We start from the raw sequence: 25,852 nt of genomic DNA on the forward strand, positions 1-25,852 counted from the left end.
AGAGTCTTGCCCGTCGAGAAATTTATTCGCTACGATTGTACGCATTCGTGTTTGTCGCGCAATTATATAACAGATCAAGAGGCAAATCATGGACCCAATGCGCATAAATCAGTATCGATGACGAAGCGATTCTAGATGCCTATTCTAGCTAAAGGTTTTCTAGGCCGCGCGCATCAGCCAGCTTCGCAATATATATTATCACGACTTCAGGCACAGACATTTGCGTAAGAATTCTCTGAAACCGGTGGAACAGGAACGGCGCGCGTTGAATATCACGATTAAAATCCTATAAAATGGTAACCTTGCGAACCTCGGAATTTATTGTAACCGCGCCGACATTTTAATAGACTGATTTATAAAAATTCAACTAAAGAAGAAAACAAAAGTTAAAATAAAAAAGAAATAAAAAAAGATAAAGAAGACGGTTTGACTAAAAATAATTTCTGAACGCGCGCGAGACGCGCATTGCAAGTCCATTTATCTCGCATTTAGATCAGAAAATAACGGGGGCCAAAAAAAAACAAAAAAAATAGGAATTAATTTGTTTTCTTACTTAGAACGATTTTTTTATTTCTCAAAATCGCGTGCGGGGTGCAGCTACCACCGCATACTGTGAACGTGCCCTAAGTTCCGTCTTCGCCGTGGCGGACGGCGTAGAAGGGACCGCGTGACGAGGCTGCAAAGTAAAAGGAACCAAAGGCATAGAGTCACCCGCGCAAGAGGGTGACATGCTGCCGAGCCGGTTACGGAGCGCATCGTTGTTCGGGGTCTGACCGACCGCCGAGGCAGGTGAATATAACCCGCGCTAACAGAAACCCGACGCGCCGTTCCTACAAGCGGCAGTTGCACCGCCTGTATACCGTACGCTTTTACGGTGCGCATGTGTGTCATCCGCGTATAACTCCGTACCGTATTGCGACCGATGCCCCTGCATTTCCCCTCCTCCCCCCCTGTTCCCGCACAACCCGCACTGTACGCTACCTCGATTATTCTGTTAATAACAATTTTATACTTTCGTTAATTAAAGACGAACGGTACACGTTAACTATTTTTATTTTTATTTTTATTTTTATTTTTATTTAATCAATTTATGTTAATGCCTACACGATTTTCATATTTTAGAATATTGTTTTAAATTAGAACGCTTGGGAAGTTCTTTTTGTTTTAAACGGATATAAATTATAAGCTTTGCAATTATTTTTTATGCTACTATTTTATTTACTTGGCGTATATGCGCAACGGCTGGGTTGTATAGACTTACGCATATCTTCGCCATTTATAGACAGACAGAAAGAGGAGGAAGAGGGGAATCACATATTTAGAAATTACGCATTGAAGTACTCGCGACGGAGATCGTGCGCACGTGTGGGAACGGTGGATACACGCGTACCGGTTTAATAACGAGGATTACTTCACTCTCTTTCGTCCTTCGAGGAGCCGCTGATTCTTTCAAGTTCTACGCGATGTGCGGCTCAAAACGGCGTTAACATTCATACCGCGTGCAATCGAACAATCGGGGAATAATTTGGCCGCACTCCTAATTTGTCAGACCAGCCAACGGCACACGTCCAATATTAAATATGAAAAAATATCGGGTGTAAAAATAAAAAAAAATAAAAAATATCGGCATATTATATCTAAAAAAATTGGTGCTGCGCGTAAATTAGTTTTTAATTATCGCAGCTTTTTCGCAACGCTAATTGATTTTTTCTAGGCTCGCTTTGTGTCGAGCGAGAGTAAACAGCTGTTATTTTAGGGGCTTGGTCCAACACGAGTTTTTTAGCGGCGACGATTTCGGAGCTGGAAAGTGACGGTCAAGCTCGTGTTGTTCTTATGTTTTGGGGGAGGAAAGCCTCGAGCTCGGCGAACGCATTAAAAAAAACGTAAACAAGCCAGCTCGGCGTCGAGCACGGACGCCTCGGCGACTCCGTGCGAGAGAAGGACAGCGCGTCATCGACGATCGGCTCTATCGCTGTCTCACTTTCTTACGCGGTCCTCTCGTTCTCTCTAAGGCCCGAAATCTCTAACGGCCAGTCTAGTTGCAGAGACACGGGCGCTCGGACGTGTCGGTAATCGCTCCGCAATTACGCGCAATTTTGACCGCGGATAGGAAGGTATCGCGGGCGAATAAGTGTCGACGTCGTCGACTCGGGTACGAACAATCATATTCCGCACGCCTGAGCTATTCCGCTGTTCATTCTATGCCTCGTTTCGGCCGTCGAAAAAGCGCTTCGAGGTTACGCCGCGAGCGAGTGCACGAAGCGCACGAAGCGCCCGACGTGCATCACTCCGCGTCGGTCATTTCCGGGGGACGGCTTCCATTAAAATTTTATTCGGCAGATTCCGGCGATTGTTATTGCCGTGGTGTGAGATCTGCATCTCGCCCGTCTTTTTCGTCGCGACAGGGGTTCTCGATCCGTTTCGAGCAAGCGATTTTTGAGACACTTACGGAAGACAAAGTGCGCGGGGAACATATAATTCGGGACGCGGTGTTCGACATATCGCGGCCGGTCTCGTTCGCTGCTTCACGCAAGTTTTCGACCTCACGTTACGTCGTATCCAGTTTCCTATATCGTTATCGAGGACGTCTCGAATAAAGACGCAATGGAAATAAGCAACGAAATAAACATCGAGAGCGGAGATTTATCTAACAAATGGTCATACGTCGCGCTTCTTAATTTTAATCGCATAAAATCGCCGCGATGATCCACCGCCGTTCCTTCGGTCGTTCGTTTTTCGAGTGTTTAGTGATTAATGATTAGTGATAGTGATCATAAAAAGAAATAGAGACAAAGCAGTGTACTATAGTGTGAAGTGATTTGCAGTGCTACAACACATTGGAATAATCAACGCATCCAAAATAATTTAAACTACTCCCACGAAAGCAAAGAAGGAAGGAAGGAAGGAAGGAAGGAAGGAAGCACGAAAAATAACCTAACCTACCTGGAAGATATATAAGTCAACGTAAGTCAACTGGCAATACGCCGTCAACTATAATTCATTCAATTGTATTGATCATAAAATATTTATTATAATTGACAAATGTTCGAAACGTAATGACACGCGCGTATGGTTTCTAGTACTTAAAGAAAAAAAAGAAAAAGATAATAAGAAACAAGGTTTACACGATCGAAGGCGTATTATTTTTATCAACCACGAACGCGCGTACTATTTAATTCGACGCAAAGCCTAGCAAAATATAACCGCGAAAATAGGCAAACGGCGGTCATATTAGGAGAACGTGGGTGGCAGAGGGGGTGGGGCGGGAGGAGGAGGGGGGGAGGGAAATGAAACTAATGCAGATATAAATCAACATTACTCTGCATTAGAGCGGAGTTGCCGCCGTAGGCACCTACTAGAGTTCACCGCGGAGGTAAACTGTGGCCACAGGTAGATATATTCCGCATTACTTGTACATGCGAGAGCGCGCACACAGCGGTGAGCGCCGCGGATCTCGTGCACGTTCACGTGCGCATTCGTGTATCGGCCCCCGCGCGCGAGGGCGTGTAACCCCTAACTTCCAAGAGTTACTTACCTACTTGCCACTTAGATTCCCGACCAGTGCCTACCAGACTCTACCAGTAATTCACTGTCAGCCGTACAATGCCGGATTCAAGCGCGAATCCCTCTTGTAAAGAGTTCTTTATGATCGCCAATTACGCCGCTGCGATATTAATCAACCCTTCTCTTTATTTCAAAGGCAATGATGAATGGCCGGTGCGTAAATCACGGCGTATAGATTTAATATGGAAATACGAGAGTCGCGAAAATATCGCGAGGCTGAAGGAAGTCGCGGGCGGAGAATGTAAAAAAAAGAAAAAGGAAAATAACGCGTCGATTAAATCTGCCGAGGGCGCCGGGACGATTTTAAGAGTGCCACCGGTATCGAGGGTATATACGCGCATCTCTCGCTAATCATCTAATTTGCATCCGCTGTGATTAACGTAATCTGTATTCCTATATTTATTAGGAATTAGCCGCGGCTCGCTCGTAACTCATGCGGGAATTAGTTAAGCTCAAGGATTTCGAGCTTACCAATCTTCCACCCTCTTTCGCCTCCACCGTCAGTACGTTCGCGTTATCGCGTAGTCTTTCTCCCTTTTATGTCTTCGCCTTTGGGTGAAATCTTTTAATTTTTTTTTTATCGTTGAAGAATATTTAAAAAATCGCTCGAGAAATATAGAATTCCTAATGTAATTTATAAAATAATGTAGAAATTTTGTAACGCAGTATTTTTTTTTTTAATGTAAAACTTAAAGTTTTTAATGACACTTATTAACGCAAAAAAAAATTTTTTAATGAAAAACGGAATGGGTGAATATTAAAAAGCTGCTGACACACGAGCGTTCTCTCTCTCTCTTTCTTTCTCTCTCTTTCTCTTTCTGTTCAAGTATTGAGATCTTAAAACACACCGCGGTAGAATTGCAAACACGCGAATTGAGGATGATAGATATCCGTCAATTATAGCGGTAACATCGTATTGTTTTACCGTCTGACGGACAACATTGATTGATCGCTGCCGCGACTGTGGCCGCCTCTTTGAGCTTTCTTGCGGCCTGAAGCCACGCATTCCTTAACTCGAACGTGCGTTATTAGTAAAGCGTGCATATCGGGGTGCACATCCGACCACTGGCATATCCGCGCACCGGCGAACACGCCACTTGGCGTGACGTATCACGTTGTCTCATTCAGAATTACAAATTCGTTAATTCAGTCTTTTACAATTCAGATAAACGTCGCATGCGACGTCAGTTTTGCGAAAGACACGCGGCAACAGACTCGTGTCACCGTGAATTTTAAACATACCGGCAATAGTAAATTTTCGCGAGGTCGTCAGGCCTTCAAAAACAACGCTTTATCATTTTTTTACGATATCGATAATTATAAAATAATTCTCGCGATATTATAGACGCCGCAGAAAATAATTTCGTGCAAAGCACACCCGGGGTGTGCTTCTCCTTTTCCCTTCGAAATAGACGGAGAATCCTCGTCGCCGCGAATCTATTTCAGCGTAAAACAGACCCCGTTCATCAGTTGACTCGTTAAAGACAAACGCGCGGTATCCGAACGGGCCATTCTAGAAGTGGCTGTCAGGATGCCAAGCGTTAATAAATACTCTGTCGCCGTCAGTGAGAACAGAGCCGAAATTACCGCGTTTGAATGATGCCGCGGAGCAACGTCGTCGGGCGGCGTATATAAATGAAGAGCATTTATCGAAAACGGACTGTTCGCATTTATCTATTTTAACAATGTTTACGGCGAGGCAATCGTACGTTTAATTGTTCTAAACTTCTACGCGCCGGTTTTGCCAATTCACGTGTACCACGTGGCGTTAATATATCGCGGAAACTATCTGCACGCGAACACGCTCACCGTGCCCAGCTCGCTCCTTTTCGTATTTATGCCGTATGAAATCATGTGTATTTTATAGACGATAACTTTCAGTTACCGATACTTGGTCAACCTGCGAAATATCTCTGGGGAAAGATGCCGCGCTTCATTTTTATTGCCTCTCTACTTTCTATGTCAAGAGTTTCGCTTCCTTTTCGATATTACTTACGTTTTATGAGAATAAATGACGAGTTTTGCGATAATAACGCTTAAAAAGTATTAACAACGAACAACTAATCGTGACTTTTTTTTTTTAATTAACATTTTTACATCGGCTAAAAATAAATTTTGTAATTTTACGAATTTTTCCGCGAAGGAAGTACACGAGAAAGCCGTTACGGAATTTCTAAAATAAGTCTAGTATCAATGGCAGTTTTCGTAAAAACTTGCATTATAATAGTGCAATTGCGAGACGTTGCGCTGTGTCGTCGCGAGTATATTTCCATAACTTTGCATACATGTTTTAATAATTCATCCCCCCGTTCGCCTAGATAACTACTGAGGAAAGCATACTGCGGATTTATTAATAAGATAAACCGGTTTAATATCAAGCAAATTAACTTAACGTTACGCACATTGTTCTACGACGTGGGCCTTAAAATTTCACAGCGCGATAATTAAAAAAAAAAAAATATATATATATACGCATAACTAAATATTGGTGACACTTTCAAATTGACGAAGGAGGAGATAATCGTTATATAAGATGACGACGCGTTATCGGTTCAAGAGATCTAATTACACATTACGAAAATAATCATTCGACTTACCAATTTGCATGTGCTTCAGTGGAGTAGTATAATTCTGCCGGTGACTGTAACATAAAAAAGAAAATATTAATGTAGACGTGCCAAGAAATTATTAAGATTAATAAAAAAAAGGTAGAAATTTTTTTTTATAAAGATTTAATTTTAAAGTTGATTCTCACCTAAAAGTTGCTCCGCCGATGCACGATGCCCCCCGGGCCTGCTCCTCCTCTCAGATGGGACGTGACGAGCCATCCTTCCGCGCACAAGTCACTCGCGAACGCGACCGTGATTTTACATTCGCGAAAATTATTGATCATTTGTGCGCGATATTTTTCGGCACTGCTGTAAAGAGAAAATCCTGAAAACAAGTTACTGACTTACCGATCTGCATGAGCGTCAGCGGAGTTGTAGATTTCTGCCGGTGGCTGTAACATAAAGAAAAAAATTTTAATGTAGACGTGCCAAAAAATTAATAAGATTAATAAAAAAAAGATACAAATTTTTTTTTTAATAAAGATTTAATTTTAAAAAATTCATGCTTACTTAAAAGTTGCTCCGCCGATGCAGGATGCCTCCTGGGCCTGCTCATCCTCTCAGATGGGACGTGACGAGTCATCCTTCCGCGCACAAGTAACTCGCGAACGCACTTCCGTAAAAAAAGAATCGTAAAAAAAACGCGCGATAACTAGCGGCACTCCCGAAACGACCGACGAACTGACTGCGGTTCGTATTATCAGATTTCGGCGTGCGGCACGTTAATTCTTCATTGAACGATGCGAAGCAACGGAGCTTCTTTTGATCTGTAACAGATAAATTAAAAAATTTTATTGCGTGAAAAAGTGAATACGAATTCTGGCATGATCGTGCGATTTGCCTAACGTAACTGAATCATAAAACTCGCAAAAGATCAAAGACTAACTCAAGTCTGTCGTCTGCCGCGATATCATGCCAATTCTGGGAACAATACGGGGACAAAAAGAAGAGTAGGAAATCTGACAAGGATAATAGCCGAAAATATAATCTGAAAAGGCATATCTACGGTTGAGGTGAAGGGGAGGGGTGCGGGGAATCGAGGACGAGAGTGGTTTAGGGTAGTTCGCGGCGACGGCAAAACGGCGATAGAACGACGTGGTGTAGCGATATTATGGCATTCATATAATAATGGGCATGACGAACGGGTTTTCAGCTTATTCTTGGCAGCGGCTTCGCGAGGCTAGACCGGGGTATCGAACGCCGCCGGGAGGAGTGGGCTCGCGTCCGGGAACGACGAGGGGTTGCAATCGTACAAGCAACAATATTAACGACGGGGGTGGCGGTGGGTTGTTGGCTCAACTGCATGGACCCGTAAGATCGGCGGCGGAGAAGAGCCGGGCGACGTTGCCCCGCGGGGTATATATACATTTCGCGCACGAAATCAGGCTCGCGAACGACCAGAGCAAATATTTGGAGCCTCGCCACTAAAAACTCGGGACGAGCCAACAGACGGGTTGATTTGTTTCCCTACAACGCCGCTTTCCTCGCATTCTTTTTTCGACCGCCGCTCTACCTTCCTCCCGCCTTCCGTTGACCCCTTCCGCCCCTCCCTCCCCCTTCTTTCCGCGACTCCCTTCGCGGATGCTTACGCAGCCGAGAATATTCGAGCATCTATCTGAAAATGACTCCTATAACTCAAGTTAAGTATACGCGCGCCCTCATTTGCTGTTTATCGATTGTAAACCTTTTTCATCGCGCGGTCTTGGACTTGCTATTACATATTCATGCCCACCCGCGTTCTTATTCTTTATGACTGTTTTAAATGTGCGGGTTTACTTCGGGAACGTGCGCGCGTAATGTAATTTTATTATGTTTAATTATGTTTAGCATACAGGACGAGACCTCAGGCTTTATAGCCCGACTTATCTCCCCGTTGCGTTACTAACAAATACTTTGGGCAAAAATTTTAGGTAGAACAACGTATAAAATGTATACATGTATATGCTCTTTTTAAAATTCACCGTTCCATAATAGATACACAGATAATATTCAACGTAACTGGTTCACGGTAAAGATTCTCTTACTGGTTTTTCTCATTTGAGTCCACTTATACGAGCGCGTTCAACCCTTCTGCTCGCAGAGTTTTTTCTAGCTCCGTTTTTCTAATCCTACAAGATCGACCGCCGCGTATTCTCCTCGGTGCTGAGCGAGCAGCTTTCTTATTCCACGGGCATATGCTTTATGGAATGCAAATCTTGTCTACCCTGGCCATTTTCTCTCCGTGCCTTTATCCTATCCTCAGTATCGCGTTAGACGCCGGAATGGCATTCTTCTTTGCCACGTCGTCGATTTATTCGCCGGGAGCACCGGCGAACAAGTTATTAGTAGGATTCCGCAACAATTGCGGGAAATGGACCGGCAAAAATTCACGCGGCTTCCGCGATACATTTCGAGGCTTTACGGGAGACTGTCGATAAATAGAGTAACCGAAAGATAGACGTTTCACGCCGAGCGTATCAAGTTGACTCAATCGCATTGAAATTTATCGCAGCAAACAAATAAAAAAAAAAAAAAAAAAAAAAAAAATAAAATATATATGTATCGATGAAAGCTATGGCTTCGCGAACGCTTCGTATTTTTCCTTCTCTCTTTTTTTTTTTTCTCGCGTGAAAGTTTATAAGCCACGGATCGCCGATGCAACGTTTGAAGCCATTAAACTCCGACAAGCGGCGTTCTATTTGTTTTTATACCGCGCGAAATTAATTAGTTAATTAAGCATCGCGAGATGGCGTCCATCCAATTAAATCCGCTCACCCTGTCGACGAGTGCGCAAACGCTGCGTCCAAGAGAGGCGCCCCCGTGTTATAAAAAGAACCACCGTGGCACGTTTTCCCTTCTCCTAACTCATTTCTCTTTCCCCCCTGCTTTTCATAATTTCAACTTCTCCATTTAATCCTCTGCTTCTCTTTTTCTTTAAATCTCATACCTTACTGCAGCATTCACCTGTCCGTTTCACATAACGCTTCTTTTACTTTGCCATAAGCCGCATTATATTCTAAATTTAATATTAGTTGTAGTGTAGGATTATCAAATAATATGTACCTTTACTTGCGGGCGTCCTCGAAGTCGCGCGAAGTGCCTAGCGGTGAGCTCGTTTGATTCGGCCGACCGGAGCACGTGGTGGTTCGTCGCACGTCGCGTGATATTCACCTTTAACCGCAACGAGATGACTTTAAATTCTCTCATCTTTCTTTAAACAATATCATATAATAGTATCTTTACTTGCGGGCGTTCTTGAGGTCGCGTGAAATGTATAGCAGCGAGCTCGTGTGGCTCGACCGACCGGAGCACGTGGTGGTTCGTCGCACGTCGCGTGATATTCATCTTTAACCGCAACGAGATCATCCCAAATTCTCTCACCTTTCTTTAAACAATATCACACAATACGTGTCTTTACTTGCAAGCGTCCTTGAGTTCGGGTGAAGTGCGTAGCAGCGAGCTCGTGTGGCTTGACCGACCGGAGCACGTGGTGGTTCGTCGCACATCGCGTGATATTCATCTTTAACCGCAACGAGATTACTTTAACCACTCTTGTCTTTATTTAAACAATATCACACAATACGTGTCTTTACTTGCGAGGGTCTTTGAGTTCGTGTGAAGTGCGTAGCAGCGAGCTCGTGTGGCTCGACCGACCGGAGCACGTGGTGGTTCGTCGCACGTCGCGTGATATTCACCTTTAACCGCAACGAGATTACTTTAACCTCTCTTGTCTTTATTTAAACAGAAAATCCTCCGAATATTACTGCGCGCCCACTTCGTCACAGTGAAAGATCATTACTTTATCGTGCAAAATTAAGACGTCGATCGAATATAAAGGTGTCCGCGATGTACCGCACTGCGTAAATGTTCTCCGTGCATAGAGCGACGATCACAGGAACGAATTAGGGCCATGTCGCATTAGCCGATACTTTTATTCGTGAGATATAACTGATTGACGAAGCGCCGAACGTGCGTAGTTAGACTCACCTGCCTCATTGACTCCGCCCGTGTGAGCTGCCGGCTCGGGAATTCTGGAGTGGGGTGGGGGAGATCGCGCGATCACGGCAGTAAGCCGCCCGGCCTTGTAACTTTGTTTATGTCCTCTATCCGCATATACGTACATTTAAACGCGCTAGAACAGAATTCTGCACTAAATATTTTATCAAATATTACTTTCAATATGTACGTGTTTGTTACCGACGAATACGCCGCCTTTACTCGTTAATTAAATCAATCACTGTTTTTACTTTACCGAATCGAGCTAAAGACGTGAATACAATTAACGTTATATATTATACTTAAACTAAAAAATTATTTTTTTAATACTTGAAGCAGTTTATTTTATTAATTCCTTTTTTTTCTTTCTTTTTTTTTGCATTTAAGTTGCCGGGTTGCGGTCTCTTCGACAAGTCTCGCGTTAATTATCTCTTTCTTTTAAAGTGTTTTTACGCGAGCGAGTGCCACGGCGAGCTCGTCACCTCCCATATTGGTGAAAGAGTTATTACTGTTACAAGTATTTCGAACACGTTGTACTTGCCATCGCGATGTTTGCGCTGAATGATCAATCGATTTCCTTAATTACCATTTAAAACCCGCTTTATAAAAACGCGCGACAACCGCGGCGAAAGGAATTACGTGGCGAGCGTTTCGTCATTAAAGGATCTCGTACCGAACAATAATGCCGAAAACAGCGACGGAAGGGAGAGAAAGAAAAAAAACGGGGAAAATTCGATATCTGACAATCGAACGAATTGGCGAGCCAACAAGCGCGAATGAAGCGTGCTCGAATTTACGCGGCGCGGTGTGTAAATTTGAGCGTGAAGAAACAATGCGTTCATCGGTGGACGAAAAGAGAATGAAGAGTCCGCCAGCGCGCGCGAGAGAGTGACGGCTAGGGACGGAAGGGGGTGCGGCGAAAGGGGAGAAGAGCGCGGATCGGTGGAGCGATTTGTCCCGTCTGTTAATTAGTGAAAAAACGGACTATGAATCTCGAGCGATCGTATATTACCGCGAGCGTAATGGATGGGATTACAGCTGCTGTGTTAAATTAAACTGGCCGCCGGCCGCGGGTACGATACAGTACGTTATGTGGATATAGGTGCGCACACCGAGACCGTGACACAGGGGGCTTCTCTCTTCCTACCGCGTATATGTATTATCCATGTATAGCAAGTACAGTTACCTATGGTGCCTCCACTCGTTCTCTCCCTTCACCCTCTTTTCCCTCCCTCTCTCTCTGTCTGTCTCTCTCGCTCGTTCCTCTCCGCGCCGACTCGTCGAGTGCTAGTGTCCTTCTCTCAACGAAACGTGGTACATTACACATAATCGTGTCCAGCAGCGTGTCGCTCGTGACTCTTTTCGCAGTTTAAACAACGCGGCGGACATAATTGCGAAACGCGGACGGACAAGTGTAGCCGACAATTTTGCGTCGCACAAGTCATAATCTTGTGTTTCAATTAGGTGCCGATATGGGCGCGTATTCCGAATATCGGCTGTTTGATAAAGCGTGCCAGAGTTGAAGGCTCGGTTCGGGTAAATTTCAAGCTCGTTTTCTGGTTTATAAGTTATTTATTGTCTTAGGTTATTTCCCTTTTGAGTCTGATTCGAGAGCGCTCCCGAATAAATATGATGTATGCCCCCGTAATTGCAGCACATGCGTATCGGCCGTTATTCACCCCCGCGAGGTGAAAGATGTGGATAGAAAATGGCGATAAAACAAGTCGGATGAATGGTCGTGGCAATCTTCCGCATAATTATTGCGCGATAGGAGGGGTCGAAGCGCTATTGTTTTAAATACCTTATAATTTATGTTATCCATTCTTAATTAATTAACTCGTTAATAGTATTGATAATAGTACGCTATTTCATATCGAGGATATAATTTTTCTCTTTCTCTTTTTCTCTCTTTTGCGCGCGAGTAAAGAAAAGAAAAAAAAAGAAAAAAAAATTGCTGCTTATCAAGATTGCACAATGACGGCCAGCAGATCTGTTCTTATCACAATAACACAATTAGGAGATAACGGCTCGAAGCGGAAGGGCAAATCCTTTTTATCTATATGGAAAAACTAGGAGTTCCCTGCGCCTTCTCGTGTGTGAGGCGCGCCACATAAGTGTCTATGTATCTACATATGTGCGCGAGAAGAAGGGCGCTTGGGAAAGGGGACCTGGGAAAAGAAGAGAGAGCCCATAGAGGCAAGGAGAGATAGATTACTCCGCCATTCTTGCAATTTCCCTGTCGTATCGAAGCTCGTAAATTCTCGGTGAAATATGCGAAGGGGCGCCTGGTGCGGGCAGCACGCTGCTGCTCTGCCCTGCTCTCTCTTTCTCTCTCTCTCTCTCTCTCTCACTCACCCACACACTCGTCCACTCGCCGCCACCGCCCTTTACTCCCTCGATAGGGGCTGCTGTAGCAAGGGGTTTGCCTCTCTGCACGGCCGACGCTTCAACGTATCCGCGGGGTGCGAAACACTCGGAATTAGCCTTATCTGTCACCTTCGCGGATTCTCCAAGTTTCACCCGGCTCGTAAAGAAACCGACTTGCATCGTTGGGTAAAACGTAGAATTGTGAACCGTCGCGAAATCGGCGTACTTAAAAAAAAAAAAAGAAACAAAAAATCTTTTTTCAATCTTTATTTGGTAATCCACGTTTTTTTCTGTAATCGTTCCTTTCGAATATTTATTTAAAACGTTTAAATATTCCCCGGCAATTTATATATGGAGGATATATAAGTTTAGCTATCCTCCGAAAACTCTCATAAATTTGAAGAAACGTACGGACGCTTTAGAACGCAATTCATTTTGTGCGTTTCTCTCATACGAGTGGTCGGTAAGCTATAGCATCAGTATCTACATCGGAGGGATGCTTAGTAACTTAGATACAAGAGGGAAGTTTGTCAAGGTGGAGAGAAAAGTCTGCGGCTGCAGATAAGGACGGGGAAAATAGCCGAAGCGAAAGATAGAAATAGTAGAGGCGCTCTCTCGCGAAGGAAAGAGGAAGAAAAAGAAAGGGAAGAAGACGAAGAGTAGCTTATATTACCGTCGACTGCAATTCGACCCCTATATTTAATTTCGCTACTTCGGGAAGTCAGCGGACGGAATAGGTAGTGGAAACGAGAGAAGGCGAAGAGAAGGAATTGTCGTTTAATCTAACCGCGCGCGATCCTATCTCCTCGAAATTTATCATTCGATAAATTGCATCCCCCGCGTAATACATCGCGAACTTCCTAACCCTTATTCTGTCAATACTCCGGGAATTCCGTTTATTATTAGCCACGCAATATCTTCTATAAATAAAACAGTAATAAGATTAATATAAAACGTACAATAATAACTTTAATGAACAATTCTAATTTTCTAAATTATAAAATCAGAGGAAAGGAGCCGCACGTATATTTTATTATATCGCGTTAAGCTGCGCTCCGTTTTTGCGTCTCGTTGGCCGGAATAAATTCAAAGCGAAGTATTAGCGCAATGGAATGTTTTGCGCCTTGATTCTCTTGGCTTCGACGCTCGCGGGATACATAATCGCGCGACATCTTGAAGATCGCGCCCTGTTTTGTGGACGGGCAACAGGGTAATTGCTGGTTTATGAATCGTATTCTCCGGCTCCCTTTCGCGCGCCGCGTTACTGGCAGCTACAGTTATTTCCGTGTAATTCTCACACCCTGCTTTGCTCTTAACTTAATGTTGTTTCCCTCACTCCATTAAAAGCCACGCCACTCGGCTCGTTTCACTTCCCACACTGCGGTTGTGGCCTTGCGGTCGCACTTGACTATACCCTCTTCACTCTTTCGGGCGCACAGACAGTCGCGTTCCATTACCCTCTCGCCCGACCAATTCTTACCTGTTCTTGCGCCGTCATTAAACGAATCCAGAATTGATTTTATATTTCTGACGCCTCATCTATTTGAACGATACCATAGATCTTTGATTAAAAAAAAAAATTTAATTAAAAAATATTTATTGAATAAAATCATGTAATTTATAATTTTTTTTTTATTTTACGTTACGACTTATTACGTTCGCGAAAGGTGTTTTAATGATTCGTTAATTTGTCCGTTCAAATTCAAGCGCGATCTATTATTAATTGTATCGTGAAACGCGCGTTTCAATCACTCCGCACGTTTCACGAATTTCCTAACCTGTCGACGCGAAATGGGGAGGCAATCTGAATTCGCCCAGATCTAGTTTAGAAGTGATGACAGTTATGGATTTCGCCATCGTACCGCCGTGCCAGCCGATGATGTCGTTTGTCATCCCCTCCTCGCTGTGCATTTGACTCCCCTACGAACGTCGGTGATAGCAACCCTCAAAAGCAAATCGCTGATGCAAACGCGGATAAAGACAGGAATGGCTAAAATTTTTGACTCTCCTTGCCAATATGCTCCGTAATATTAACTACAATTTATTATCGACGTGCTTTTATTCGAGTTTGATTTCGTGTTGAAACTTCGATTAATATTTATGTCCTAAATTTTCAAACGATTAAGTATTCGTCCGCGACTCGAGCTTTTGAATTAATGTTCTGTAATGCTTTTTAAGAAATCCTATCACAAAAACGTCGCATATGTTTTTATTCTTTTGACAAAAAAAAAAAGAAAAAAGAAGCTTCATAAATTACGCTGCCATGAGGAAAATAACGCTAGCATAAAAATGCTATTAATTTTTTTTCAAAAGAATTCGTTGGCCCGTGAAAAAGTCTATCGAAAAGAAAAAAAAAAAACTAGGAAAGAAAATTATGCCACACGACGTTCGCGTACCTTTGAATTGTTAGGTCGCACCCTAGGCACCCTATTGTTGCATAAGGTCTTCCATAGATGTAATGACTGTTAGCCGGAAGGTTGAAATGCCGTCTAATTGATCATATGTAAACATATGCAATAAATTTGCGTACCATAAATATAAATATACTAATTTTTTAAAATTTTATTTTAAAGTCGTAAATATATCCGAAAAATAAATCAACGCATTTTTTAATGAGGAAATATAAATTAAAGTTATTATAATAAACTGCGCTTTAATCTAGGTAGATACATACGCGAATAGTTTCCGAACGAATATTTGAAAGAATTTAAAAGATGCCGCACACGCAGGAATGTTGCATTTCAAGTTTCACGCATCGCAATGCAGTGCGAAATGCAGCCGTACTACGAAAACATAGACGAGAATTTACGGCAGAAGGCGCACGGTAGTTTTCATGGTTTAACCGTAAATTTTAAAGTTGCAATTTCCTGAATAATCGTTCCTGGATAACCGTTGACGTCAAGTACGAAGTGTTTTATATTAGAAAATGTATCCAGGTGACTCACAATGCAATTTATCCATTATTAAGTTTCTGATTTATTATCCTCTTATATTTCGGGACCTAACATATCAATTCGAAGCATTTTTTTTAAGTCGATACGCCAACATAAAAGGAAGAAAAAATATATTAAGCATATAGTATAACAAAAAAAATAAAATAAAATAAAATAAATAAATAAAAATAATAAAAAAAGATTTTAAAAATGCTATTGTTTGAAAATTGTCCTGGGTCACCGTAGCCCAGTGTTCCACTCGAGAGTTAAATCCTCTGATTAAGTACGGGAACGCCAATAAAACAAGTAGACAGGAGCATTGACGACACGTTAGAGTAGAAAGCTCCCCAAAGCCGCTCTTCACAGGCCCCACCTCACTCTCCCGCTATCCCTCGGTCCTAGCCCGTCCCCCTTTTGCCCCCGTCGCAAAATCCTGTCGTACCGCGGGCCAGGGTAGACCGGGTCCCTAGGAACGTACGGTCCACCATAGTAAATCAGGCAGTCGCAGGCGGTCCTTCTGATCTATCCGTGGCGGAGGCGCTGCAGAGACGCGTCAAAGCTTAGCCCGGCCCCACGCTCTCTCTCTCCATCTTGAAAGTAGTGAAATAACTCCTCTAAGTAACTCTATCTAGCCCGTGGAATCGCTTATGGCTCATAAACGCCTCGTAACTTAGCGCGGTGGCACGCGCCCCTCGAGAAATACTGCCGTACAGTTTCCGTCCGCGGTACCCGAGTAGAGACGAGAGGCTTCGTCCCGAAGTGGCGCGAAAGTGAATTTACTCTGATTGATGACATCGCGGCTGCAGACAGTCCTCCTCTTTCGGCTAATTATACGCCGCTATGGAGGGCCTCCTTGTTAGCTGGCGGAATCGCAGGTAATCTAATAATTTTGTGTTACTTTTATGTCCCCGGTGGCTGGCCACCCCTTTAGAATGTCTCAAATTAATGTTGTTAAAAATACGTCTATATGTATAACGTGCTTTTGTAATAATAATCTAAAATTGTTACGTCGGATTTCCTTTCGTAAATCGAGCTCTCAGCGTAACATAAACAGATTTGTGTAGGCAAACGCGCAGATAAATGCTCGACGATGTAAAAACGTTAATCAGTTTTGCCAATAATAAGTTGAAGTTATATTCCCCGGGGTAATAGTATCAGCAAACAGCCGTGAAAGTAAGCGGCAAATAGCGGGAAAAGCCATATACCGTTTGTAAAACTGGTTTCAAGTCGGCCGCCACTTGCGCGGCGGAAATCTTTCAAAAAGTAAATATTCGGCTTAACGGCGGGCCGCGTAACGCAAACGGAAAATATCGTTTTCCTAATCGCGGGAGGGTGGGAGGGCCGGGAGTCATAACTTCAGATCTCGATAACGGGCACCCCGCGCATAATTTACAAAGTCAATTTACAACGGATTAATTAAAAACATTGATAATACCCGGGCTTTAATTAATCACGCTCGGCGGGCGCGCGAGCGAGCGCCGGCAACGAACGACGCCGAAATTAATTAAAATTAATGAAGCGTAAACGGAAGTAGCGATAACATGACGAATCGACGCGCGCGCGGCCGTCGGCGTCGGCCGCGCACCGGGGTGTTATCCAAAACTAAATCTCTCGCTATTGACAAAACGCGGCGTCTCTCGTCTGGCGCGGCGCGCGTTAAACAAACCGTCCAATTTTCGCGGCGCGCTGCCCGGCCGGCCGCAATTTAAACTAAAACGAAAACGCATCATTTTCCCTCGGCCCCCCCGCGGGCCGTTGCGCGGGGGTTGCGTGCGACGAAAATAGCGAGGCGGGCGCGCATCTACGTTCACGCACACGCCGGGAAATCCGCGGGGTTGTACGCAGAGACGATACGCGTTCTGAGTTTACATCGTTGATGTATGTTCTCGGCGGCGATCGATCTCTCTCACACGAACTGCTAATTGTGCGGCGTCATAACTCTCCGCGTGTGTCTCATCCCCTGTCTGCTTCCCTTCCGCCCCCGCCGCGGCCGCCGCCCCTCCGGCTCGCTCATCTCCACTCTGTACAAGCGCGTGAGAAATACGCGCTTGTGCGCCGCTCACCGGCAGTGACGAACGAGTATGCACTATTGCGCGCGGAGTTTATCGGACGGTGTTTCAACCTCGCGCTTTTCCATCGAATAATCTTTCCCGGTACGATTCTTAATTTTGTCCCTTAAACGACGTGCTGTTCTGCCGACCGTGCCTCCTTTCCGCTTACATTAGGACACCCGTTGATATTAATTAAAAAACTTTTTTTTTTTTTAATTTGAAATATAATAAAATAAAAATATAAAGGTGAGAATTTATTAGGTATTGCGAAAATGACCAAGCTGATTAGAGTGAGACAAATTTAGTTTCGACTATAATTTTTGCCCATAAACACAATTGACTCCGTTATTTTCTCCACCGTGATGGTCGAGTCGCCTATATTTATTCGTTAGAAATACCATAAAGTCATAGTTGACCCAAAAGCAGCGATATTTTTCTCTCAGCGTACCTCGCTGCATGAAGAGTGTGAGAGCACGTGGGGTATATTATAGTGACGTTGTTTACGGTAGTCCACCAGTCTTTCGGGCCATTGCCGATTACCGGCCGGTCCATTTCACTTTATCATGTACGAGCCGGCACCAGAATCCGTTTGCACGATACGAACGGATGTCCCGCGAATTGCGGTCGTTTAATCGCTCGCTTGTACATCGTTTCCAAATTTGCCTGCTAATAAAATACTTATATAAAAGAAATTGAGGCTCGGTTTTACTTTTAACGCCATTGGTCTCGATATTAATATTGCGAAATTACATATATTTTAAATAAAAAAAAATTAGTATTACGCGTATTGCTATCAACGTGATTTACCACGTTATTATATTCCGTGTGGTTTTTAAAACAATTTTGTTAAAAGCGGAAAAAGATTATATTAATTTCGAGGCTTGGTTGAACGAGAGTTTTTTAACGGCGACGATTTAGAAAGCCCGAAAGTAAAGATTGAGCTCGGGAATCGCGAAACAACATGCTTCGAGCTCGATGTTTTTATGTTTTGGGGGGAGAGATGTCTCGAGCTCGGCGAGCGAGGTAAAAAAACGTAAACAGACGAGCTCGGCGTTGAGCTGCGAGCTCGACAACTCCGTGCGAGAAAAGGACAACGCGCAATTGACGATTGGTTCCTATCGCTTGTCTCACTTTCTTTACACGGTCCTCTCGTTCTCTCTAAGGCCCGAAAACTCTAACGATCAGTCTAGTTGCGGAGTCTCGGGCGCGAGGACGTGTTTTTAATCGCTCCGCAACTACGCGTATTTCGACCGCGGATAGGAAGTTTTCGGATACAGACGAGTGTCGACGTCGTCGACTGGAGAACGAACGATCATTTTCGGTACGTCCGTGTTGTCTCGCTTATCGTTTCGTGCCTCGTTTCGTACTTAGAAAAAGTACTTTGGAATTACAAAGTTACGTAGTGAGCGCAGCGCACCGAGCGTCCAACGTGAACTGTGCTGCGCGTTCGGCGTTACCAACCGCTTCACTCGCCATCTCCTTCAGTGAAATTCAACGGATTCGGGCGACCGCCATTGTCGGAGCGTCGGATTTGCACCTCGCCCGTCTTCTTCGTCGCGGCCGCGGTTCTCATCGCGCTTCGACCTTGTGATATTGAGGAACTGTAAGATAAAGTCAGGAGAACATTTTATCTGGAACGTGATGTGCGACGTTTCGCGGCCTGTGTCCTTCGTCATCTCCTTCGGCGGGTTCCGGCGGTCGGTCGTAGTCAGTGCGCGGGATTTCGTCAACGGCGATTGCACCTCGCCCGTCTTCTTCGTCGCGGTCGCGGTTCTCATCCCGCTTCGAGCAAAGTGATTATCATTCGGAACGTGATGTTCGACGTTTCGCGGCCCGTGTCCTTCGCCATCTCCTTCGGCGGGTTCTGGCGGTCGCCGTAGTTAGTGCGCGGGATTTCGTCAATGGCGGTTGCACCTCGCCCGTCTTCTTCGTCGCGGCCGCGGTTCTCATCCCGCTGTTAGCAAGTGACTTTTCATCCGGAACGTAATATTCGACATTTCGCAACCCGTGTCATTCGCCATTTCCTTCGGCGGGTTCCGGCGGTCGGTCGAAGTCAGTGCGTGGGATTTCGTTAACGGCGCTTGCACCTCGCCCGTCTTCTTCGTCGCGGTCGCGGTTCTCATCCCGCTGTTAGCAAGTGACTTTTCATTCGGAACGTGATGTTCGACGTTTCGCGGCCCGTGTCATTCGTTATCTCCTTCGGCGGGTTCCGGCGGTCGCCGTAGTCGGTGCGTGGAATTTCGTCAACGGCGGCTGCACCTCGCCCGTCTTCTTCGTCGCGGCCGCGGTTCTCATCCCGCTGTTGGCAAGTGACTTTTCATTCGGAACGTGATGTTCGACATTTCGCGGCCCGTCTCGTTCGCTGCTTGGTGCAAATTCTCGACGCCGTTCGTTCCGCCGAAAAGGAATCGACGGTGACTCTTGGACCTCGCGTTACGTCATAACCTGTTTCCCGTTTCGAAGTCGAGGACGATTAGATGAGATCCGCCGGAAGTAAGCGACGCGATAAATATGTGTGTAAATTTATTTAACAAAATGATCGTTCGTCGCGCTTCTTAATTTTAATTATAAAAAATCGCCGCGATAATCCCCCGTTATTATTTCGGTCGTTCGTGATTATAAAAAAAAAGCGATAAAATAGTGTCGAGTGATTTGAAGTGCCATAAGACGTCGAGGTAATCCAAAATATTACATAATACTGCCACGGACGGAAGGACGGAAGGATTGGAAAGATGAAAAATAACGATCGAACGACACAAATGTAAGTAAATTGACAATACGCCATCGGCAACAGATCACTCAATTGTAATTGAAATTAATACAATGAATCAATGTCCGAATTAAAAAACGCGCGTTCTGTAATTTCTAATACATTAAATTAGCGACCGCGGTGTATCAAGTAAAATTTTTTCTTATTACGCAAAGCGTCATTAAATTATTGCGCGAATCTTTAATTACATTCGCATGTCGCCGCTTTTTTTTTTTTTTTTTTTTTACATCGGTATAAGAGCGAGGACGGCGCCGTGAAGGAGCGGCTCGGAGAGAATTGCTGTAGTAACGCTAATGTCACCCCGGCGTTGAGATAAGAAGCTCAGGCGACCTCCTCCCTCCCCCCGCTCCCTTCTGCTTTTCTTCCACCCCACGGCGAGGCGCATGGTGTGAGTTATGAGGCCGATTTTTATTATTCGCGTTACCTCCGCCACCCCCCATTCCCTACCGTTTCGCAGCCACCCAGCTCGCTTTTTCCTATCTGTGAGTACTCATAGGCGCCGGCTGCGCAACCGGCGGAAACTTTCTCGGCGACAAGGAAGGGGTGGGTCCCCGGCATCACAGCGAAGTTGCGTTGTAAGAAAAACGCGCGAAAAATCGAAAGAAAAGCAATTTCTTTTTGCAGCTGGCAAGCGATATCGCGATAAATCCGTTCGCTCGCTTGGCAAAAGTGTTTGTTGTCTCAGGTAGTTTATTTCGGAAAAAGATGTCCATCGACCAAAAGTAATCGCAGTTTTTTTTTCTTTTTTCCTTTGAGTCGTTAATATTCTCGCGGTATGCACGGTGTAATTAAGCAGTGTCGTAATTTTTTTTTTAACTTATTAGAAATAAAATGTTCAACGGCCGCGTATATTTATTTACAATTAATTTTTGCAATCCGCTTGTGCGTATAAAATGTTCGGCACAAATGCATTTGAACAATAAATCGTCAGATTACGTATATGCGATTATACACATCGATAATGAAAGCATTCAGCAGCGTCGCCCATAGATTTCGGTTTTTCCTTCTAGATTCATTTCTCGTTCACCGTCGATGGCAAGAAATTGATCGTAAATCGGAAAATATTCTCTGATTGCTTTCTAAAAGTTCAACCAGCTGTCCGGGTAATTTTTTTAAAACTAATTTTTTTAAGACAATAATTTTTTTTTCCATTCTTAAATAACATCGCATTTTTAAGCAACAAATCGGCCAAGTGACGCAACTTTAAGCGACATATCAAATTCCCTTTATTGCCAGTAAAAAAGACCCGCGCGGAGCATCGATAGTCTTTTACCGGACGGAGTGAGTCTGTTCCTTTTCGTAGCCCGACGAACCACATTCTTCCTGGTGACTTCAGGCATTGTTCCTTCTGGATCTCCCTCTAGTCCCTCTCGTTCTACCTCGGTTCCCCTTCGAGCCCCACGTCATCCTATTGCTCGGGCGGACTTGTGCGTCCACCTAACCGGCGACCGCTTATAACAAGCTGGAACGTTGGCGCTTTTTGCCACGACGCCTCCTTTTTTTCTTCTTCGCCTTTTTGTGTCCGGTACCTCTGGTACAGACAAAAAGCGTCACCCGCCGATTTATAGCCCCACCGATGACCGACTGTTGTCCACGTCCACTTATGACTACGTACTTGCCCGGCCTTGGTGGGACCATTGGCCGCGCAACGAAATTCTTGCCTCTCGAAATTCTGATTCGTACCGCGTTCGTGTAATTTTATTAATTTTGTTCACGAAATTCCGAAGCTGCGTGCGGCAATCAATAATATAATTAACGATTAAATAATTCGGCCAAGAAAACATTACATATTTGGACATTGCGTGTTTTCAAAAATAAAATTTTTTTTTAATTATTTTTTTAAGTTTTACACGTGTCTGTGAACGCGAAAAGAAAATCAAAAGTAAATTGGTTTTACGGTTTAAACTGCGGTCTGCTTCCGTTTCAAATCTGGCATTGAGAGAAAGACCACTAACCGAAGGACATCCTTTTTGGAATTTTTTGTTCGTCCTCCAATTCTAAGACACTTTGTCCTAGACCTTTCAATAACGGCAAAAAAAAGAATGTTTTTTTTTTTTTTGTGTCACGCAAACCTACGTATATTTTACACCCACGTAATAAATATAAAATCGCCGTTCTTTTTTTTTTTTTTAGCTCAGCGTGGTTTTGAAATCAGTTTTGAAACGTTTACTTTGTCGTGCTTAAAATTGGGTTAAAATATTTTCGTTAAAATTATCATTAAAAGAAAAAAGAAAAAAGAAATGAATAAAAGAATTTAAATACTTCCAGATATTTTCTGCGACAAACGTGCAACTTAGAACTTAGTCTTCCCGAAAATTATGAAACGACTTCTTTTTCCGTATGCCAAATTAAATTGCACAACACGACAGTTTAGTTTTCTCACGCGTGCGAAGGCACGTTTCGATGCAAGTTTCTGTAACAGTCGCTCGGGCATGCATACGTTACTTACAATTAGTCGCAAAAGTTCGTGATCCGCCTAATAATGGATTTGCTCACGAAGAACAAATTAGCGGAACGATATATCTTCCTGGCCCCTTGCAAACGCGTGTGTTCTTACACGTAAACGATTGCCCGATATTTAATTTGCGTGCATACACGCTATGAGAGATGCACTTGCTTGTGATTTTCGCGTAAGCGAGAGAGAGGAAAAAGAAACCATCGGGCGTTTTAATTACACGCGGGATCGTCATTACGCGCATTCAACGAAATTCTTATCTTAATAAATGGGATGATACATTAATCTTGCAGATTTTTGCATTAAATTACAATTTTCTCTCTTTATTTAAATTATATATTTATATTAAAATTAACTTTCAACATCGATTAAATCGTCACAATATTTTAAATAGAATTTTTTTATCAAGTTTCTTTTTTTTTTTTTTTTTTAATTCAGAATTCAGACACAAAAATATTCGTTTCTGGCCGAAGAAACCGAAATAAAAGCTTCTTTCCGCTGCTCATATTAACTCTTTCGGATCAATAAGTGCGTTAACGTGTCGTCGATCGCGAATGATCGGTCTAATGACGGCGACGAGAAAATTACAGCGTGCCCGCGCGGGCGGAAGCGAGACGCGGCGGAAAGGAGCAGCCCGAGCAACGTACACGCGCCCGCGGATTAAAGAGTTATTTGATTCTCGGAGGCGGCCATAATTCTCCCGGGCTATTCCCGTCCCGTGCGCGCCCGCTCGCTCGCCCACCGGAATATTTTAACATCAGGGGTGGGTGGCAGGCCCGGCTGATTCTGTGCCTGGGACGAGTTTAGGTTGGGACGCGGGACACATGTACCGTGCGCGCACACATACACGCACACGCGGAATAGAACGTAGGAGGGTTGGCGGGTGAGAGAGCGCGCGGGTCCGCAACTCCACGCAGCTGACAGCTGTTTCCTCGGTGGGCCGACCGGGCCGGTGGGGAGGATTCAGCCTAGTCGCGCCCCTTCTATAATGGCTCCCTTTTCTTCCTTCCCCTACCCGCAGCAGCATGGCTGGCGCAACCCGTCTCTTTCTTGCCCTCTGGATCCGGTTACGTCACACCCGCTCCGCCGTCGCTCCTTCTCTACGTTGGTCCGGTGACGTCAATCCCGTGACGTAGAAACCGCGGCGTCATCGTCGATAGAGCGGTCGTCGATGGTACGCGAACCGCTAGAGGCGCGCCGATCGTGACACGAAACCATTACTCCACCGCGAGATTTGCATGTTCGTACGGAACATACGAGATGAATTAGTGGGCTTGATGTATCAATGAGAAGTCCGCGCCAGACGGTGGCTGAAATAAACGAGAAGACGATATAATTCCCGGTGAAGCGCGCAACTGTATCCGCGAGATGAAATCGCCGGCACGTGCGGCACATACGTACGCGAACGAAATCTAACTCAATTTATTCTTCTAATAATGTGTTCCTAATTGACGTGAGAAAATTAATTAATTGAAGTTGTGATTCGTCGTTATTTTATTCGGAATTACTGAAATATCGATAGATAGCACAAATTTGCCTTTTTTTAGATAAAAATTAAATTTTTTTATGGAAGTAAGCCACCCAAAATTATAAACATATTAAATCTCGGTCCAATATCGTCCCGTCCATCAAGGTCGTGCGTATGTGTGTCAGCGTTCCTGCTGAGAACGGAAAGGGAAAGGATCGGGAAACGGGATGGAATGACGATCCAGATAACGCATTGAATACTTTCACCGCGCGAACGGCGGCTTCGTCGTCAACGATAGGCAGCAATCGTAAAACAAGTGTTTTACGAGGTACGGTCCGCAGAAGGGGGGAAAAACGCCGCCGCCGCTCGTCGAGTCCGGGGGCTCTCTCACTCTCACGGTTTACGAGCGCATAACAGGCGCGTTTATGGCCGCGATCGCATAGCCCGCGCATACCTACGGCTATATAACCGAGTCCCATAACCCCGGCGTGGAGTAAACAAATCGTAAAGCTCGTTTTCGGATTTACTGACCTGCCGTAATACACGGAAAGCGATACGGAGAGTCGGCCAGCCGGCCGGCAGGCAATGATAACCGACTCCCTCCGCCCCCTTCGACTCGCCGGCTGAGTAAGAGGGGAACTGTCATGCTGACGGCATGCGATCGAGATATCGCAACAAGCATGCGCGCAAAAGGGTTACGAGCCCCGTAATTGTGACAAATGAAGCAGATAATAGCGCGAGATAAACCGCATTAGGGTATCGATGGAAAAGATTCGGTTTATGCGTCGAGACGTCTGTGTGCTTTTTTTTAATTTAATTTAATTTTTTTTTTAATGATCTTTGAGTGATTTTGCACGTCGGGCGATTCACAATCAACGTTGTACACCGTCTTTTATCCGATACACGTTATTTCCTAATGAGACAGGATCTTGGTTGGATACTTGAGTATTAAATTTGAAGAATAAGCACGATGCTGTATAAATTAAATTATCTCCGTGTATAATGTCGTATAAATTAGAGAGGTCTTCCTTTTTTTAAATATTAACTCTTGATTCTTTTTTTTTTGCTTCTATTGCATAATTTTTGTGAAATATTCATTAAAACAAAATGAAGAGGTGCTGCAATATTTAAATAATATTTGTCATTTCTACTCGAGAAAATTTTATTTTATTTTTATTGCGAAAAGTCTAAAAGATATGAATGTTTATAATACTACAACATTGTATTGTACTAGAAGAAATTTTAACTTCACGGAGCGGAAACACGGCCGAAGCTCTTGCGTATCCGTACAGAGCCGCGCGGAGGTGATTTATTCGAGTTAATTCCAATTCCATTGGAGCCGCGGGGGCAGTCAGGGGCGGGGAGGGCGGGAGGGAAGGCGGGAGGAGCAGAGAAGAGGCAGCCTGTGGGGTGGAGGGTGGATATTCTTATGCAATTTGCCAGAAAGGTTCAAGAACCCGGGAGATCCCGCAATTTATCTTGCCTTATGTTACGCCGAGCCAAGGCAACGGAAGATAGATAGCGTCACTGCTTCCAACCCCCTCTTGCGTCCCGCACCGCACCGCTACGGGTCAACCACCCAAACCCCGTACAGACCCCTGCGACCCTTCCCCCAGCCAATGAGGGACGACCGCGGTGGCCATCTTGGATGGAGAGTTAT

At 44.4% G+C, this 25,852-nt stretch overlaps 1 protein-coding gene and 1 long non-coding RNA gene across 5 annotated transcripts in view; one reads left to right on the top strand and one right to left on the bottom strand.

Annotated features, from left to right (window-relative positions):
* Antp (homeobox protein H90) overlaps window positions 1-25,852 on the top strand; it is a 93,713-nt gene that overhangs the window by 10,093 nt on the left and 57,768 nt on the right. Inside the window, exon 2 of one of the 4 annotated variants that reach the window (XM_070657895.1) lies at window positions 2,826-2,964. The exons of 1 other annotated variant lie outside the window; for it this stretch is intronic. The gene's annotated coding sequence lies outside the window, so the exon portion shown is untranslated. Of the gene's footprint in view, window positions 1-1,624; window positions 2,965-19,778; window positions 20,261-25,852 lie in introns of those variants that run through there. 2 more of the 4 variants (XM_070657893.1, XM_070657894.1) reach the window with 2 other exon arrangements.
* On the bottom strand, window positions 5,101-11,576 carry LOC139103341 (uncharacterized). Its single transcript, XR_011545865.1, has 2 exons — window positions 9,216-11,576; window positions 5,101-6,940 (listed from the first exon to the last, which is right to left on the bottom strand). It is a non-coding gene; the product is annotated as an uncharacterized lncRNA (long non-coding RNA).

Source organism: Cardiocondyla obscurior, linkage group LG06, assembly GCF_019399895.1.
Source record: "Cardiocondyla obscurior isolate alpha-2009 linkage group LG06, Cobs3.1, whole genome shotgun sequence".
In the NCBI taxonomy this organism is placed as follows: domain Eukaryota; kingdom Metazoa; phylum Arthropoda; class Insecta; order Hymenoptera; family Formicidae; genus Cardiocondyla; species Cardiocondyla obscurior.